We start from the raw sequence: 19,183 nt of genomic DNA on the forward strand, positions 1-19,183 counted from the left end.
CAAGGCTAGCCAGGGGTGTTTCCGGACCACCACGGTAGACATTGTCTGGCCAGGGGCCTGCGCTATGACTTGCATCATGCGTAGCTCAACCCCGACTCAGAACTACCCATATGCAATGAGTGCTTTGGCCTTCCACAGACTTGCCGGGGGCCAAGACCCATGCAGGGCAGAGGTGGTGTGCCCGTAGCACTGCCACCCCACCACAGAGGGTAGTGAGAGAGAAAAAACTTTTAATGCAGATATGACCCTTTTGGTGTTCCATATTTGGCACCAAAAAAGGCTTCCAAACTGCCAAGTTTTTCATGCACGTCCAGGCTAAGACAGGGGGCGGGGCAAGGCGAGTACACGTCACACCACGCCCCCAGGGGCCCGGGAAAGCATGGTCGTTAACTCTGAATCTGATTCAGCATGAGCACATCACAACCGTGGGACGCTCAGCCTCATCTTCATGTCCAGAGCCCAACAACCCTCTCTCCAATGTAGCAGTCGACATCTGATCCTCTGCTGGAGCCCTGACTAAGATGCTAGGTCCCCCATGAGAAGGACCAGCAATCCACCCAGAAGCTACCAGCCATGTGAGAGAGTGAACGTGGTCGTCTAACTGAACGACACACGGCGCTGAGCGCCGACGTGGCCATGTTTTTACCAAACATAAACCACCCACGAACACAGTCACAGCATGTTTGCGATGCGCTAGAGGAGTGGGGGGCCCACGGAGATTGGCTCGGCAGGTAATGCCCCACTGTGATCCTCTGGTCACCCTGGCTTATTCACCAAAAGTAGTACTTTTCTGATTCAGAAAGAGAAACTAGATCGGGGAATAGGTGAGGGGACTCCACCTCGTTTGAGGCACTCGAGTCTCGACCACGCATCTAGAGCGCCGAACAACGCGCTGGGTTGCCATGGCAACGCGCGCTGTCAGCCGGCAGCTCGACGGCACACGGCGCGCTCAAGCCCTTACGAGAAAGGCAAGACGAACAACGCGCCGACGTGGGCATGCTCTCTTTTTTTACAAGAGAATATGAACCACCCACAAACACAGTCTCAGCACGCTAAGCAGACATGAGAGAAAGTGATTGTGGCCGTCAGTGAGGATAGGAAACGACCGCCTCCAGAAACGCACAGACAGAATGACGTCTTGAAAAAGACGCAGTGTCTGTCTGTGAAGCTCTTTTAGAAGCTCTTGTTCTTTGTGCCGAAGCACACAGGGAACAGCCGCGATGTGACTGCAGGTACACTTTTCACTCCCTGAGTCACACACACAGAGGAACCGGCCCAAATCGCAAACCAACGGGGCAAATAATGCTGTGAAAACAGCAGTTGAGAGCTGTATAACAGCTCGAGAAGCTCACTCTGGGAAAGCTCGCGGCCTCGCTGTAAGGTGCCATAAAGCCAGCACTGTAGAACAAAAGCTCTTCAAAGGCTTGCGAAGTCACTCTCAGACTAACAGCAGGAACACACAGGTTGGCTCCGAAGCGAAAGACAGAGTGCGATTGCATCTGCTCCCCTATTTATACCACCTGGCGGGGGCGGTGCGCATTATGCAAATATCGCACGCCAACTTCATTGGCCTGTTGTAGTTCACTCGAAGCTGATAGGGCTCTCTAGCGATATCCCAATTCGTCGGTCACTACTGACGTACGTCGAACGTTCCCGACTGAAAGGGAACCAGGCACTGCTCATCACCTGTCCAATACAGTCCCAACAGTGAAGCATGGTGGTGGCAGCATCATGCTGTGGGGGTGTTTTTCAGCTGCAGGGACAGGACGACTGGTTGCAATCGACGGAAAGATGAATGCGGCCAAGTAAAGGGATATCCTGGATGAAAACCTTCTCCAGAGTGCTCAGAACCTCAGACTGGGCCGAAGGTTTACCTTCTAACAAGACAATGACCCTAAGCACACAGCTAAAATAACGAAGGAGTGGCTTCACAACAACTCCGTGACTGTTCTTGAATGGCCCAGCCAGAGCCCTGACTTAAACCCAATTGAGCATCTCTGGAGAGACCTAAAAATGGCTGTCCACCAACGTTTACTATCCAACCTGACAGAACTGGAGAGGATCTGGCAGGAATGGCAGAGGATCCCCAAATCCAGGTGTGAAAAACTTGTTGCATCTTTCCCAAAAAGACTCATGGCTGTATTAGATCAAAAGGGTGCTTCTACTAAATACTGAGCAAAGGGTCTGAATACTTAGGACCATGTGATATTTCAGTTTTTCTTTTTTAATAAATCTGCAAAAATGTCAACAATTCTGTGTTTTTCTGTCAATATGGGGTGCTGTGTGTACATTAATGAGGAAAAAAAAATTAACTTAAATGATTTTAGCAAATGGCTGCAATATAACAAAGAGTGAAAAATTTAAGGGGGTCTGAATACTTTCAGTACCCACTGTATATTATAGATATTATAGAGATATATAAGATATAATAGAGATATCAGTATCTGTGATACTGTCAGTCGGATAAAAAGAAAAGAAGAGGGAAAAAAGTGGTAAACTCACACCATTGATTGAGCCAGTGTTCGCTGTGACAGGCTGGTCAGCATCACTGTCGCTGTTACATTTTTTATATGAGGACAGACAGCAGTATTCTGCTGCAGTGTGAATATAGCCATAGAGTCTCAACTCCATTTCTCAGACAAAAGACTAATCAGATCAGACCCGTCAGGGGTTATCTATCAATCCAGAGAGTGACATCTTACACATCTCACAGATACAGTAAAGAGAATCATTCAGTTTGACCTTGGTTCCTCTCAACAAGAACACTTTTCAGTGAGCACACTAAAGAGCTTGAATGAAGAAACTAATTGCTTCTGCTTTACTTTCACTGACCTCAGTGGGACCATTTTCTCAGTGGTTGGTGTTTGAAATGACTCCACTTTAAAGGTCCGTAATTGAGTTCTACCTGTGGCCGCACGACAGTGAGAGTAAAGCCGCAAGTGGTCGAATGCCCACGCCGCTGCTGAACGCTAAAACCATATTATTTTCCCCCCATCAAAACAAGGCACAGTAACTTAAGTCTTTAAACTTGAGAAGAAATAAGGAAAGTGGATTCAGTAGCTGACAGGATGGATAATACAACAATTAAACATTGAAAATAGCTAGTGCAGATAATGTCGCTTTCTTTGTCTGAATTTGAAGTCTCGCTGCTTTGTTCAATCCATTGAAAACCACCACGCATACAACCTACAATCATGGAACAGGTCAATTCCACAATTAAGGCAAAAGACCACAGGTGACTAGGGTAAAAAAAAAAAAAATAATAATTCGCATGCGTCGTGCTGCTCACGTGTGCAGCTTTGGCCAATACTGAGGCGGCATTCGGACGTAAACACTGAAGCCTTCACTGCACTTACTGTGTCACCTGCGTATGGATAATGACCAGGAAGAGATTGTCAGTTTGGTTCCAGAGTTATGTCTGGTCAAAATTCCACAGGAAGTGACCATATCTCGGAAGAAAGCTGAGTTGGGGCTCCATACTCTTAGCATAGGGGGCCCACTGGTTGACCCCTCCATGCCCGGTGTCTGGAGCCCCCAACTCGGATTGGGTCCTGAGTTATGACCAGTCAAAGCTGGACAGGAAGTGGCGATATCTTGGAACCGGATGGTCCCAGGGGCTCGGGAATGTGGGGAAAGTAGTCTCAAGCCTTAACTCAGCTTGGGTCCAGAGTTATGCCCGCTTATACATAAGGAACTTTCTCAATTAAAATAATGTGTGTAATTTGTAGGCCTATATCTAAATATAGTTGTAAATTAAGGTAAGGTAAGGTAAAATGTTATCATTAATCATTAAACTTTCAGTCAGAAAATTGATCAAAGTTTGTAATTAGAGGGATTCCTCACTGAAACACATAAGGAGGTCTTAAATGATTCCACAGTGATTAATGGTGAAAAAAGACAATGTTCACTTTAAAAATGTAAGATGTGTTTACAAAGACATGCATGGAGCTTAAATATACTGTGGACTAAGTATTATAGCAATTTTCATTGTGCCCACATTGAGAAGATTTTTTTCATTCAAGGTTAGCTTGTGTTAGCTAGTCTGCATGCGTTTTGTGGCGCTGTACCATTTAAGCCCAGCTTAAAAAAGTTAATTTATGAAAATAATTTGCTCTACAAAACGATGATGTATTTATTTGTAAATTAATGTAAAATGATTCACAAAACATTTAGTGCTTGTAGTTCACATGCTTAATTGTTTGGCAGTCTATCTTTCTGTAAGGCTAATGGTTTGACCTTGAGATTAGCTTTGTGCGCAAGCTAATAAAACTTTCCATTTAAAGGAAAATTATATAAAATGATAAAGTACTCTTTGTTCATACACAAAAACAATACATTTGTCTTTTATTTGACAATAATATCAATGTACTTTGCAAAGAAATGGCTGAAAAAATTGCAGAAATGTGTTGTGTCTTTGTATGAGGTCCCCTGGGACAGCATGCACATGAGTGGGTGTACGGCGTACAATCACCGTGATTTTGCCAAGCAAGACATGTTCCTGGATCACCATCTTTGTTGATCCTGGAACAACATTCCAATCAACCAATCAGATTTGAGGGACAAGTTTACCGTTTATGTCAAGTTTAGGCTTACAACCAGGGTTAGGTGCTTCTACAACAGTGTTATTCAACTATCATTTCCCTCTGATTTTAGGGATAAGTTATGGGTAGGGGTCTTACTTGGCAAAAATCATAGTGACCGTGGGCGTATATCTGTGAGTTTATCTGAAAATCATTCGGATGTAGTGATATACAACATGATTTTACGACCTGCCAATTTCCAAAGCAATTGCAAGAAGTTCCGCATCAAAAACATGGAGCCAGAGGAAGAGATTGCTTTCTTTGTGGCAGCAATAGCTTGCGAAGGAATAAAAAAGAAAAGAAAAAGAAGGGCATGGCAAAGAGTTTGGTTGAGGAGCAGAGAACAGCATGGACTTTCTGTTCTTCAAAACAACTTGAGGTAAGTGTAAGTGGTTTTCCTTAGCTCCTGATTGGTCAACTTCAGATAGATCGAAAAATAGGCTCATTCAACCGCACACACGTCACAAATTCAAACCAATAGCTCCCGAACTTTTTTGACCTGTTTAAAAATGATTGGGAGGTGCTTGTAAGGTACTCGGCTCAGCTCATAATTCCTCGCACACGATACGAACCGTGACCATATGAGCATCAGCGATTTCCACGCGATTAAAAAAAAAAAAAAACAAAAAAAAACGCCTGCGAGCTCGTACGACAGCAATAATTGCACCGTGTACTCCCGCCTTAACTCAGCATTGCCAAATGTGATTGGTATGCAATAAAAAAAATGTCAGGGAAGTAACAAATCACTGGATTGGTTAAAATAATGAGCAGCATAACATTTTCTCTATTTTAAATCTGACTTCAGAGATGAAAGTGGGCTTAAAGGGTACATGGGCTTAATGTGTACACTTACCCTACACATTTTCTTAAATGTTGTGTTTAGATATGCAAACAAGGCATTCTCTAATTCAATATGCACTAATTTGCATACATTCCAGACCAGAACTGGTTCAAAATTCTTGATATGTTTTGTTGACATATTAGAGTCAGAGGTTTTTACAGAAGGGTTTTTTAGATTTCTCTTTTTATCGAACCATAAATTACGGTCAACAGCCAGGATTAAAAAAAAAAAAAAGTAGTATAAAAGTATAAAATCAGGCAAATGATATATGAACCCCTCTGTAAAAACCTTCAAAATTCAGATAGGAATAAAACTCTAAAGTCTGGTGTATTTAAGTGGTGCTGAAAAGGAGGTTTAAAGTTGTATTGTAAGACACAAATAGATAAAATGCAATAAAATGAACACTTCTTTTAGAGAGGTTTTCTTTCCACTATTCGGAAGCAACATGTTATAAAAAGCCAAACAGCACGAAATCTCAAAATTGACCAGAGCATAATGTTTTTGCCAGTAGTGTCTTGCCTTAAATACAATCAGTGTTATCCGGACCATAATATGCTACATTTTTCTCTGATTTGCACTGTATTTCAGATCTGTTTCAGGGTTTGGTTCCTGCAGTAAAAGTGGACTCGGTGTGACCTCCTGTTGTGCGGTCAGGATTGTTAGCGCTCGGACTTCTGCAGGCTCCAGCACGTTCCCTCATTAGTGGAAGAGCAAGAGTTTCACAGTGGCTGTGGACTGTGACACTGCCGCCCACTGCCAGCCCCAAACCTCAGGTCGGGGCAGAACCTCTGCAGTGGAGCTCCAGGAAACGGTTTCAGGTCGATGCTCTAAGAACAAAGCATGCAGGTCACGGCAGAGGGGGCACATTGGGCAAAAGAGCATGGCAGGACGGTGTAGCCGAGCAAATGTCATACCATGACTATGATAAAGGGTGTTGAGAATATTCAGAGGCAGAGGACGTGTGCAACAAACACAGAAGCTTGCATGCACTCCGACCCAGAAAACCCTATTAATGTCCAGCCGGAGCCAGTGAATCTCAATTAGAGAGAATAATGCTTTTTGTTAAAATACAGCCGCGGCTTTTACTGCAGAGCGTACCCATAATGCATCATGGTGATATCAGCTCTATCTTCCACTGTTCAGTAACTGCAATTGATTTACCCTCCTCTGGAGAGAGAGAGGGAACACAGATAAACCAAGAGGCAAGCTCATAACAGGGCTGATCTTTCACCTGATCACACACAGTTGGACACCATCCCAGATAATGCAGGCTAACATGTTTTTTTTTTTTACGATTTCTCGAGAAAATGTGAGAGTGATTGCTTGTTTGAAACTCTCCCTGACTCTGCTTCACTAATAAGATTTGAGGGAGAGAAAAAACTAAATTAAATCACACTGATCTGAAAGGATAATGCAAGATCAGCTTTTATAATGCAAACATCACATTAAATCAGTCACGAAACCGGTGGATAAAAGAGAAAGCTGTGGCCACAAAGGTTATTTTGATTATCTCACAACATGGCAGATTTGTTGTAGCCTGGCAGCCTTGTGAGATTAAACTAAAATCTTTTCCATTCTGACTGAGAGATGGTATCTTCTTTTCTTCCTCTTGTAATTTTCACATAGGTTAACTCCTTTAAATAAGAGGTACAAGGTTGGATGAACACAGTGTGATCTAACAGAGGAATTATGGGTGAGGAGATGGTCAAATGGAAGCGAGGTTGATTAAACGAAGCAATCACTTTAATGGCTAAACTCAATTTGACAGTATTCACAAAAAAAGTACCCAGATGACCTGCTACTTCTGGAGGGGATTTTGAAGTGTGCATCTGTTGGACACTTTACTATCCCATGAGGTGATCCCTCTCCCACGGGATGGCAGTGAAGCGATGCAACTGATGCTTGTAGGTCACATGACAATAACAACATGATCCTGGATTTCATCTATACTACATACATTCATAGAAAATACACTATATTGCCAAAAGTTTTGGGACTTGTCAATCGGATTGCCAGACAGAGAAGCGTGATTCGTCGCTCCAGAGAACACGTCTCCACTGCTCTAGAGTCCAGTGGCGGTGTGCTTTACACCACTGCATCCGATGCTTTGTATTGCACTTGGTGATGTAAGGCTTGGATGCAGCTGCTCAGCCATGGAAACCCATTCCATGAAGCTCTCTACGCACTGTTCTTGAGCTAATCTGAAGGCCACTCGAAGTTTGGAGGTCTGTAGCTATTGACTCTGCAGAAAGTTGGCGACTTTTGCGCACTATGCGCCTCAGCATGCGCTGACCCCGCTCTGTGATTTTACGTGGCCTACCACTTCGTGGCTGAGTTGCTGTTGTTCCCAACTGCTTCCACTTTGTTATGATACCACTAACAGTTGACCGTGGAATATTTAGTAGTGAGGAAATTTCACGAATGGACTTATTGCACAGGTGGCAACCTATCACGGTACTACACTTGAATTCACTGAGTTCCTGAGAGCAACCCATTCTTTCACAAATGTTTGTAGAAGCAGTCTGCATGCCTAGGTGCTTGATTTTATACACCTGTGGCCATGGAAGTGATTGGAACACTTGAATTCAATGATTTGGAGGGGTGTCCCAATACTTTTGGCAATATAGTGTAGTTTTAATGGTCACCAAGTAATTCATAAGAAGTACCTACTCAGACAGCATGCAGTTTGGGATGCAGCCAGAGTGAGAATCGTGAGATGTCAGACATCAGCTTACGGCAGAGAAACAATAAGTTTATCAGACAGACAAAAAAAAAAAAAAAAAGATTTGTAAAGCTTCATGAACAGTGTTTTGAAAGTGCCCATAACTAGATACTGTCATAAAGTCGCGATTTTGTTTTTTTGGCGCATAAAAAGTATTCTCGTTGCTTCATAACATTAAGGTTGAACCACTGTAGTCACATGAACTGTTTTAAATATGTCTTTAGTAGCTTTCTGGGCATCTGAAAGTGTTAATTATCTTGCTGGCAATGCAGGCCTCACTGAGCCATCAGATTTCATCAAAAATATTAATTTGTGTTCCGAAGAAGAATGAAGGTCTTACGTGTGGAACGACATGAGGGTGAGTAATTAATGACAGAATTTTCATTTTTGGGTGAACTAACCCTTTAAGCGACTGAACACCAGTGGGCGGGGCCTATATTGTGATGATGTAAAACTCCTCATTCATGTCTTGCTGTAAAGGTTTTGTAAATACTGTAAATGCCCAACAATCATGCCAGTTTGAAATAGTTTTTTTTTTTTTTTGTAATATGCTACTCATTTTGTCTTCATAAAACTACAATAAGTGAATCATGTCCTATGTCATTGCATGTTATAATTACTTTTGTACAGACCCTGAAACAAGCCAAGTGTGAAAGCACTATAAGGAAAAAATGGCTCTTGCTTTAAAGGCCATGGCAGGCAAGAGAGGAAAAGTCAATTTGTCACCAATCACAGGGAATGCAAATGCAAATGTCAATAGGACTCTAAGCAGCCTGTGAAGTCATCTGACTGATTGGCAAACTCAATATTATAGACAGACAGACAGTACAAGTGATAATCTGTGTTGTCAGGGACAGTCTTATATCATGGCTAATCAATAAAAGGGTGTTGTAATGGCACAGATGTAAACATTCTGGTTTAACCTTTAGGAGTATCATTGGGCTTTTAAAGGGTTAGTTCACCCAAAAATGAAAATTCTGTCATTAATTACTCACCCTCATGTCGTTTCACACCCGTAAGACCTTCGTTCATCTTCAGAACACAAATTAAGATATTTTTAATGAAATCCGAGAGGTTTTTTATGTCCCATAGAAATCAACATAATTACCCACATTCATTGTTAAAATAGTCAACGTGACTACAGTGGTTCAACCATATTGTTATGAAGCGATGAGAATAATTTTTGTGTGCAAAAACAAAACAGAAATAACGACTTTATTCAACAGTATCTTCTCTTCTGGGTCATTCTCCTACACTGTTTACGTCCAGCGCTTGGTCGACGCTGTAACACATGAGCAGTACGACGCATGCATGTGATGCTAATGCAGCAGCCGACCAATAACGAGCCGGCGTTCTGACATAGAGCCTGAAGCGCTAAACGTTAAACAGCGTAGCAGAAAGACAGGGGAGAGAAGATACTGTTGAATAAAGTTGCTATTTTGTTTTGTTTTTGGGCACAAAAAGTATTCTCGTCACTTCATAACATTAAGGTTGAACCACTGCAGTCACATTGACTATTTTAATGATGTGTTTACTACCTTTCAGGACCTTAAATATTTACGTTGCTTTATATGGGAGATAAAAAACCTCTCGGATTTCATCAAAAATATCTTAATTAGTGTTCCGAAGATGAACAAAGGTCTTACGGGAGTGTAACGACGTAAGTAATTAATTAATTTTGGGTGAACTAACCCTTTAAACAACATGTTAGTACATGTTTTGCTGTTTTTTTTATTTTTATTTTTTTAACCAAGCTGAATCAGATCAGAGATTTTGAGATTAATGTACTTGGTTTAGATTTTTTTTTTTTTTTTTTTTTACACACATTTTTCCATACTATAATATCATTCCACACACACACACTTCCCTGCTTATCCATTCAAAGAAGGAGCTACAATCCCAACACACTGGAGCCCTTGGAGAAGAATTCATTTAGGAGGGCATGAAATAAGAAATTTCATCGCTTGACTGGCCACAAGGCACAATCCAATCACAGCACACATTAACAGTAACGTGGAGTTATGCAGATGAGACGACCTTTCCCGTCAACCCTGCTGTTTGGCTGTGAGCCGCCTCTACGGCAGCAACAGATAAAGATTTGCATGTAGAAGCAGTCGACAGAGATGCCTGAAACTCCACTCATTTTAAAATACCAGGCCAAACCATGAAGCCATAGAAAACAATGTATAGTAAAATAATCGTAGCCTGAGCACTTGCCAAAGCTGTGCATATAATTGAATCAACTTTAAGGTAAATGTCACTTTACTACTCATACAAAACACTCAAACCTTTTGTGGTCACTACTACTGCATTACTAATAGATCTCTCATTTTGTGGAAAATTATAATTGATGTTCTGTGGAAGCCCACATAAAAGTAAATTTTTTTCTTTGTAATAATGTCAAATGAAAAGTTTTAATTCAAAGTACATTTTAGATTATTATGTTTTAATAATCTTTTGTCGTGATTTAAAGAAGCACACTTATTTTGACGTGTTGACTAACATACTAAAGCACATGTAAAGTACTTGATTATAATTTTAACTGTACTGTGTTATTCAATTTTACATTTAAGTTAATATAGTTTAAATGTACTAAATTGCAACTTCATTACAAATGTAAAATTACAAATAGGCTATATTTAAATACATTACATAGTTTCATTAGAAATTATATTTTGGTTTATCATAAATGCTTGTACTTTCAGCAGTGGTTAAATAGTTATATAGTTAAAGTGTACTGCTGAATGTACCGAGAAGCATTTATGATTAAAAAAAAACAACAAAAAAAAAACACTCGAGTTCAACTAATTGCATTTAATATAAATTTAAACTAGAATACATTTTCATTTGATTGTAAATAGCATGAAATTAAGTGTCAGAAAACATAACATTCAGGTCTCACTTAAGTGTATTCTTTTAAAGTATATTATTTCTCCAGTATTGTTTAAAAGTATAAGTGTACTTAATTTTCACAAAGGTATAAGGTACAAAAAACCTCTAGTCAAGTGTGCATTCAATACTGTTACTGTAAGTTCACAAGGCCATGGTTAACAGTTGTCTTATATCAAACTAAAGTTGTAAAACTAATTACAAAGGCAATTGTAGATTTTCCCCAACAGCAAACTTGTGGCAAAATTCATACAGCATGCACTGAATTTTAGGATTCTGCCTATGTTATCTTCAATTTCTCTCTCTCTCTCTCAGGTAACAGAGCTGTTGCGTTTCCCAACACCATTGCTCCTCAGTGTCTCTCAGCAGCCTCCACAGCCAATCAACACATTCAGATTGACTTTGCAAACAGTTACACTTGGCCCAATCTTAAGCCTAGCCACATGACTCACAAGGTAAAAAGAAAGGTGCAATTTCTTTTCTATGCCCCCTCCTTGCTCCCTCATTTTTAACAATGACTTCAAAGCAACTTTGACTGCTCTTTCTCTATCCTCTGCACTCATGAGCTGTGAGAGGTGTTGTTCATCAGAAGTGTTGAAATGTATTATTGAAATGATTTGGAAGAGGGCACGCAGACGTTGACCTCACTTCAGCAAGGTGAACTTAGGGCATAGCCGAGTGAACACAGTGCACCTAAACACAGCTGCAATCAATTTTTAAACCATCAAATGTCTCTTTGGCTGAATTTACACAGTGTTTGAGACTGACAGACGTAATTACTAAAAGGTTTAAAGGGGTGGTTCATTGCGATTTCACTTTTTTATGTTGCAACAACATCTGCAAAGTTACGATGCTCAAAGTTCAAAGCAAAGAGAGATATTTTCTTTTAAATAATTCTCTGTTTAAGGACTACAACAGACAGCTGGTAGGGACTACAACAAGCTTCTTCCTGGGTTGGAGACATTACCCAAACTGACATAAAAAGCAAAGAGTCCAACTGGCCAACTACACGAAACACTGATCACAATAATGGTGACCAAATATTTTCAATAAAATCAACATCGACATCTAAACCTCTGTTAATTCTTGTGTTTCTCTTTCCTTCAGTGATTTTGCTTGTTATCATCAGGTGTCTTCAATGTTGGCAATATAAAATAGAGTTCTGAATTCATTTTTGACGTCTGTTTTTGTTTAAATTCTACCTAAATTTTACTCGTTTTAAATGGTTGACATTTAAGGAATTCATTTGATTAATTCTAACTCAATTCTATTTGCTGAATTTAATTAATAATATTGCTTGTAATCTGTTGTCAAAATTTTATGGAGTAGATATAGCGCATTACTTTTTACAGTGAATGCAATAGCATGTCATAAAAGTAAGATGACAACATGACAATTATAACCGTAATTAAACTAAACTATACCTGTTCTATCTTCATGCAGCATATATTCTCTGACTCTGTAGGTATCTTACAACAGTTCCCACACTAGCAATTTATAGATTATCATGACAGAATATGCTTATCAATGACTTTAAGATAGTTAAAGGGTTAGTTCACCAAAAAATGAAAATTCTGTCATTTATTACTCACGCTCATGTCGTATGCTCTGAAGCTTCCTGAAGCAGTATTTTGAAATCGGCCATCACTATATAAGTCGTTATTTTGTTTTTTTTTGGCGCACCAAAAATATTCTCGTCGCTTTATAATATTAATATTGAACCACTGTACTCACATGAACTGATTTAAGTATGTTTTTAGTACCTTTATGGATCTTGAGAGAGGAAATGTCATTGCTCCCTATGCAGGCCTCACTGAGCCATCGGATTTCACCAAAAATATCTCAATTTGCGTTCCGAAGATTAACGAAGGTCTTACAGGTGTGGAACGGCATGAGGGTGAGTAATAAATGACAGAATTTTCATTTTTGGGTGAACTAACCCTTTAATTCCACATCAGCTACATAAATTCATCAACTAACCATTCAGAAACGTCCTGTTGCATTCTACATGTTGTCACTTCTTCTTGATTCTCTCCATCATTGTCCGACTCCGTTTTGAACATAAAAGGCTGAACAGTTTCTGACATTTTCAGTGAGTCTTCGTGAGCACAAAAACGGAGCGTTTTTGCTCACCCTCAGAAAGTGACAAATTTAACATGCTATTAAAAATGATCTGTGGGGTATTTTGAGCTAAAACTTCACATACACATTCTGGGGACATAAGAGACTTATTATTACATATTGTAAAAGTGGCATTATATGACCCTTTAGGACTACTGTAGAAACATGCTGGCGCAAAATGGCGACTTAACATGTAAGGGGACCCGCGGTGTATGTAGATAGAAATGGCTTATTCTAAGGTAATAAAAACATAATGGTTCATTATGTAAGGTCTTTATACACCACTGAAAACAGTGTAAAATGGACTTTAAAAGTGGCATTAAAATCGACTAGTCGATTAGTCTGTGCAACCTCTAGTACACATCCTATCCTATCATACCCGTTATTTTCTATGTAATATCATGAATTATTAATTTGTAAAAATTTCACTTTTTTGGAGAGTCACACCACATAATATTTTACAACCTGAACTAACCTTGCCTTGTCGTCAAAAAGGACAAGTTATCTAATATTTTAAGAGACTAATGCACAACTCGCATCCGTCTCTGGATTCTATGGGATTCCGTTCACACAGTCTCATTTATAACCATCTGCATGAAACTAACCGTATTTAGAATATTAAAACTGACAACTACACTGGGCTGCTTTTTGAACGTGGCCTTGGATAGAGAAAAGAGTGAACAGATCCGTAGGTTGGGGAATGATTATTTACACAATCATAATGATCAAAGAAAGGGGTTATTCAAGTTTACAGTAGGGGGTTTTTTTGTTTTTGTTTTTTTGAGTCATTCTTTGGATCACATAATGTTTTTTTACAAGATGCATGATGGGAAGGCATAATGGGAAGACTAGGTTGTCCTTGGCAGTAATTTCATCCTGAGCGTAATCCACTCTGCTAAAATCAATACATCTGCTTGGATGTGTATCCAGGCCTCTCACCTCATCTTTTCACAATTTACAGACAGATGCAGATATGCATGTACAGACACGCACAGATTTACAAGCTCATACCCGCCTCTGAATCAAATGCGCTCGCACATCTGCACGCAGTAGCTGATGCTGGCTCGACTACAAACCACTAACTGAAGAAGACCTGGACAGCTCCTGTCAGTCAGAGTAATGGGAGCTGATTAGGCATAGAAAGATCCAGTTACAGTGGGAGGATGTGAGGAGGTGGAAGGGGAACTATGGACTTTAGTCAGGATAGACAGCACATTTAATTTAGAGTGAATGAAAACAAGGCTGTGAGGGACAGACGTACAACTGTGCTAATTGCTAATAATCAGTTGATGAAACATTGCAAATATGCCTTTCCAAAAATTCCACATAGACAAAAATAGTTAATACCAAGGACCTTAATTGTATATTTACAATGACATTTTTTAAAATGTTATTTATTTCAGCTAGTTGCCAAAGGAACATTTTTCATTTTCATTTAGTTTAAAGGGTTAGTTCACCCAAAAATGAAAATTCTGTCATTAATTACTCGCCCTCATGTCGTTCCACACCCGTAAGACCTTCGTTCATCTTCAGAACACAAAATAAGACATTTTTGATAAAATCTGATGGCTCAGTGAGGCCTGCATTGCCAGCAAGACAATTAACACTTTCAGATGCCCAGAAAGCTACTTAACAGTCACGCCCCCCAGTGGTGAACCATTGAAATTTCGAAACACTTATGACGTAACGAAGCCTCGTTTACTGAAATCACGTGACTTTGGCAGTTTGATACACGCTTTGAACCACTGATTCGAAACAAAAGATTAATGACAGAATTTTCATTTTTGGGTGAACTAACCCTTTAAGTCCTTCGGTCTGACACACACAATCCATCCTCACCCAATCTACACAATCTACAATCTTTTAATGATAGAAGAGTGTAAAAAATTGGCCTGACAAAAATTTGATTCAGTTATTTTCAAGAATATGATGTAGGGGAAAAATAGGGTAGGAAAAAAAAAAAAAAAAAAAAATCAACCAAACTGAACTTCAACACTGTAAAATTTATCACTTTAAAATGTGCTCCAGTACTTGCGGCGCTCTCCCTAATGTCTTCTCTCTTTTTGGCCCCTGCTCTATTAGTACAAACTCATGAAACAGACCAGCCATGCATGGAATGAATTCTGTAATACAAATTGTCACTGTTACTTACAGCATCTCCACACAGAAACAAACATGACAGTGAATAATTGCAAGGCCTTTGAGTGCAATGTACCTGCAAAAGCCACTGCACCTTGAACTTGACTATGAAGCAGGAATAGAAAATAAGAAAAAAAATAAGAGTGTGCAAGACCGGAAAGAGGAGGAGGACAGGGCAACATATTGTATTTAAGAGCCCATTTCCCTGAGTGATTCCATTAAAACTCTCCACTGGGCCAATTATAGCATGAAGTGAAAAACGTCCTCCCTCATTAGGTGCTGATGGGGGGTGCTGAGTCCGGTCAGTGGTGGAGAAGAGTGTGTGCGTAAGAGATCAGTCAAAGAGAATTTTGTGTGATAGATGCACATTAAATACAGCAATAACACAGAGAGACAAAGGAAAATGCACTTTTTGTCCATCTGGAAAAAAAACACAAAAACACATCCATACAGCACATGACTGAATGTCTAAACTGTTCTGGAAATGATATATTTGCAGGGCAGCTGCAGGTTGATTTATCCTCTGACATTCAGTCACTGCTACTTTGCCTTTGGTATCATCAATTACCCGCTACCAGTGTTTAATATGCCATAGTTAACATCTGACCTTGACAAATTAGACTGCGTAAACGGTTCTTCTTCAAATAGAGCAGCTCAGTCCTAACGCCAATTTGTAGACCAACGTGGGAAGCTAATTGTCATGGGTTCCCACAGGATTTTTTTTATTTTTTATTATTATTTATGAAAAAAAAAAAAAGAGTCTGTGTTGAACATACATAAATTATGAACAGTCTTACCTCAAACATTAAAGTGCATTTTAAAGCCATGCATAAGGATACATAAGGAGTACAACAGTTGTCTAATTCATCAAACATGTAAACTCAAACCTTGTAGTCATCCTTAACTTGTTAGAAATGTGTACATAATACAGTATTAGCAAAAAAAGCTAATTTTCTCCCTGGTTTTAGTATCTGTTTCAGCCATGTGATGGATTATATATATATATATATATATATATATATACACACACACACACACATACACACACACACACATATATGTGTGTTTGGTGTTGAGGGTCTGCTTTTACTTTAGATTAAGGGGCCGTTTAGACAACACTTTTTATGCGTTTTGACCATAGGCTAAAAAAATATGGACATAGTGTCCGTGACGTCACCCGTAGGTTTCTGAAGAGCATTTTTGAAACCCAAAGCTGGCCGTTGCCATCTTGGCAGCGTGTCACCGCACGTCACTCCCGGATAACAGAAAATAGGCAAAGAGGTGGGACATGGGTGGAGCTGAGGTGACGTGACGGCAGCAGACAAACGGCTAGTGGTGACAGCAGCGGCAATCCACCGGTCACTCAAGTGGCCGCGCCCTTAATTATGCAGAACTTTAAGGGTTAATATACTTTAAACAGATGAGTTATAAAAAATTCACACCCCTCAGAGTTGTCATGAAGGGCAAAATTAGCTATATAGACCAAAACCACAATTTGTACCAGCTGTAAACATGTTTTTTTTCTGCTGTAAAGTTGGGCATTTTAACATGGGGCTCAATGAGATTCTGCTCTCTTTTGGAGCCTGTCCCTAGCGGCCAGTCGATGAATTGCAGTTTAAGTCACTTCCGTATTGGCTTCAAGAGAAACGGGGGGAGGTTGCCACTTGGTTTTGACTGTTCATTTACAAAACAACTTCATTTTGGCGGCCTGAAAATACAAACTTTTGAAAATGGGTTTCAAAGTGCAAGTTTTTGAAAAAAACATACTGTTATCATCTCCATGTAAATTACAAAACACGGATTTGTGAAAACAGTGAAGTAATACGCATGCGTATTACGTGTTCAGTCTATAGGCGCATAGTCTTTCTTTACAAAGTGACATCGCCATCTACTGGCCTGGCATGAATAATACAGCATTTTTAATCGTTCCATGTGAATGGGGATCACTTTGAGCACGTTGTCATCTGTATGCACAAAAAGCGAAGGAAAAACTTTTTCATTTTTAGTACATCGTTGTTGTGTAAACATACCGTATATATAAATGTCTGTGAATGTCAGATGTGATAGGGTCTGCACTAATTTAAGATCTGTAATGTTTTCTGGGTCCTGGAATGAATCAAATCCACTGATTAACTGTTATATCTGAAATCGCATACTAAGTAGGTACTACATTTGAAGAACTTCACAGCTGTTAAAAAAAGAATGCCATAGTACTGTATAAGGGGCCGTTCACATATCGCGCCTAAAAACGCGTGGAAAGGCCGGCCGCACCGCTTCCTCCTTCTTTTGCAAGCGCTCGGGAGCTTGTGCTCCTGTGGCGTCTGTCGATGCTATGCAACCATGAACTGTGCTCTCCACAATGACGAGGAAGTTAAGCAAAGGATAAATTGATTTCTATCCCTTGCATTAGCTTTACTACTAGATATATTTATGGAGATGAGCTATAAAAACCACCCTGTACAGCTACGATCAGCTGTTTGGCTGAGCTTTCGGTGTTTTGTTACGGAAAGGCCGAAGCTGATCAGTTGTTTCTTGTCACATGACCTGCAGTGCGCTTGCGGCGTTCTGAAAAGTTGAGATGTTTTCATCCAGGCGCGCCTGGAAAAATGAGTGCGCCGCACCGCATGCGCGTTGCTTCCATTTTGAGCGCGCCTGCCGCGTGGCTACATTTGAAATAACTGACTTGCGCGCGGAAAAGACGCGATATGTGAACGGCCGGTTTAGTCTGTAGGCCTGTTAGGGGCCGTTCACATATCGCGTCTTTTCCGCACACAAATCAGTTATTTCAAATGTAGCCTCGCGGCAGGCGCGCTCATAATGGAAGCGACGCGGTCGCGACGCGCATGCGGTTCGTTTTCCAGGTGCATTGAGATGAAAAATTCTCAACTTTTCAGAATGCCACAAGCGCACCGCAGGTCATGTGACAAGAACCAACCGATCAGCTTCGGCCTTTCCATAACAAAACATCGAAATCTCAGCCGAACAGCTGATCATAGCTGTACAGGGTGGTTTTATATCTCATCTCCATAAATATATCTAGTAGTAAAGCTAATGCAAGGGCTAGAAATCAATTTATCCTTTGCTGAAACTTCCTACTCCTCGTGGAGAGGCAGTTCATGGTTGCATAGCAACGACAGACGCCACGGGAGCGCAAGCGCTTTGGAAAGAAGGAGAAAGCGGTGCGACAGCGCTTTCCACGCGTTTTTAGACGCGATATGTGAACGGCCCCTTAAGTATGAATGTAATCAGAATGTACTACATCCTCCTGCTTTTCGCACACTATATAGTAGGGGAATAAGGCATATTCAGACACAGCAAATTTTTTTCTTGGTACAGTAGATCATAAATATGGCATTGGTAGATAAGTGAAAATGCCATATTTATAAGTAAAAACGCAAAGTAAAAAGTCGTGTGACTGAAACTGATGAATATCTAATTATTGTACATAGGCACATCTTTCAGGTATAATTTATTACAAAATATATTTATATTTTTCATACATCAAAGTATTTTTCCAGAGCATTGCTCTCCATGGAGCAAAGTTCACGTTGACTTTTATTTTGTGGTGTGAAAGACATCTCAGGTGACGAAAAGTAATATCTGTTCTTGATGAAAAACTCCTCACTATTTCAATTAGAGGTGATGAGATATCTGAGAGTCCACTGTGCCCTTGAGCAGCCAATTTCACCCTGGGCTCTTCAGAGGACTCTTCAATTGGAAGCAAGAAGTGCTTTACAGCTTGATGCCACGGAAGAGCCTTTTTCCACTCTTTAATATCTAGTTTCTAGATAAAATCATGTGCTATAAACGGTCCAGATTAGCATTAGCAACATGGCAACTCACAATTGGCACAATTTGTTAGTAGCTAGATAAGGTAGGCTAATTAGCCAG

This window comes from Ctenopharyngodon idella, chromosome 3 (assembly GCF_019924925.1).
Source record: "Ctenopharyngodon idella isolate HZGC_01 chromosome 3, HZGC01, whole genome shotgun sequence".
Classification (NCBI taxonomy): Eukaryota; Metazoa; Chordata; class Actinopteri; order Cypriniformes; family Xenocyprididae; genus Ctenopharyngodon; species Ctenopharyngodon idella.